Genomic DNA, 1,781 nt, shown 5'->3' on the forward strand with positions numbered 1-1,781 from the left:
TGTGATTGTAATACGTAGCGAGAGCCCTTTACAATCTGGTTAATTGATGCATTGATGATTGACTATTATTGATTATCGGTATTGCATGATAATTTTTTATTGGATTGTTTTAACGTTTTACAATTGCGGCTTGTAAAATTATAGTAATATTAAATTGATGAATCGAGCGGATGTTAATTTGATATTAAAGGCTATTTTCAATAAGAACTTAGATCTAGTAAATTACGAGAGCCTCTTAGATCTATGTTGGTTAATAAATTGCGAGAGCTTGTTAATCATGTTATTTATGCAATGTCAATGATTGATTACTATGTTTTACCCTGGAGTATTATTTATTGGTGAACCTATGCCCTAGATCCTTCCATATATTGTTATCTTCCTATTCTCAACCTTAGTAGTTTAGTTTCTTACTTAATTATAAATATTGGTTACTTAAATAATTTAGATTATAATAATAAATTAGAATTAAAAAGACCTGTTTCCCTGTGGAGTTCGACCCTACTTCCCTATCTACTTTAATTAGTGATTTAGGTAATTATTTTTGATTAGGGGATACGACTTTACCCTGTCAAAATTTGGCGCCGTTGCCGGGGAAACGGTTTTATTTTTCTTTCTGATTGTTTTTGTAGTCTAGATTATTTCCCTTTTTGTCTCAGAGAGCGATAGTTCTCTGAGACAAATCTCACACTTGCTTCTAGTTTTTTATTTGTTTATGCCCAGGTGTTCCAGATCAGGTTACATCCCATTCGATCCTGAAATCGAACGTTCCTTTCATAGACAGAAAAATTTCTACAAGCAAATCCTGGCGGATTCTGGTGATAATAACATAATCACCGCGATCCTCCAACTGATTCTAGCGATTTAGAGATATCATCAGACGCAGAATTAGAGATGACGGCTCCAAAGAAGCTTAGTGATTATTCACAACCAAAGCTTACGGATTTTCCACATCTCACCCCTACTCCGGCTCTTGATGGGGTTCAATTTGAAATTAAACCTCAATTTATAACGATGATAGAGAGGAAGCAATTCAGTGGGGCCAAGGGTGAAGACCCGAATCTTCACATTGCCGACTATTGTTAATATTGCAACACCATCAGGCAAGTCGGGGTCACTCAAGACCAAATCAGGGAGATTCTCTTTCCCTTCTCTTTAACTGGAAAAGCTAAATTGTGGTTTAATGGCTTAAATAGAACTATACTTGGTATAACTGACTGGGAAACTCTTGTTTTGAATTTCTATAACAAGTATTATCCTGCAGAGAGAACAACAATACTAAGGAGTGCGATTCAGAACTTTGCCCAAGAAGCCGATGAGTCTTTATATGAGGCTTGGGAGAGGTTCAAGGACTTACAAAGAGAATGCCCTCACCATAATTAAGCGCAATGGCAGTTAATCCAAGCCTTTTATAACGGCATTGGAAATTCCTCTAGAATAATTTTAGACTCTGCAGCTAGTGGGAGATTTATGAATCTTAATGTTGATGATGCAGGTCAGGTTGTTGAAGATATGGCGATACATAATTCCCAATATGGGAATCCCAGAGGATTTGCTAACAAGGGGAAGCATAGCGTCGACTCTGTATCCTTTTTGCAAGCTCAACTAACCTCTATTTGCCAAAAATTAGATAACCTGAGCACTGCTAATGTAGCTAATGTTTCTGCGATTAATAATAATTCTAATGAGGCTTTCTGTGAAAATTGTGGTATTGTAGGTCACTGGGAGCAGGATTGCAGGAGTTCCGTGGAGCAAGTTAATGCCTTCCAAGCTTATAGGCAGAA

At 36.8% G+C, this 1,781-nt stretch overlaps 1 non-coding gene across 1 annotated transcript; it reads right to left on the bottom strand.

Moving 5' to 3' along the window:
- Positions 1-1,272: 1,272 nt before the first annotated feature.
- On the bottom strand, positions 1,273-1,379 carry LOC145629541 (small nucleolar RNA R71). Its single transcript, XR_014111707.1, has one exon. It is a non-coding gene; the product is annotated as a small nucleolar RNA R71 (small nucleolar RNA).
- Positions 1,380-1,781: the final 402 nt, after the last annotated feature.

The sequence above is a fragment of the Chenopodium album genome, chromosome 4, assembly GCF_948465745.1.
Source record: "Chenopodium album chromosome 4, dcCheAlbu1.1, whole genome shotgun sequence".
Lineage (NCBI taxonomy): Eukaryota > Viridiplantae > Streptophyta > Magnoliopsida > Caryophyllales > Amaranthaceae > Chenopodium > Chenopodium album.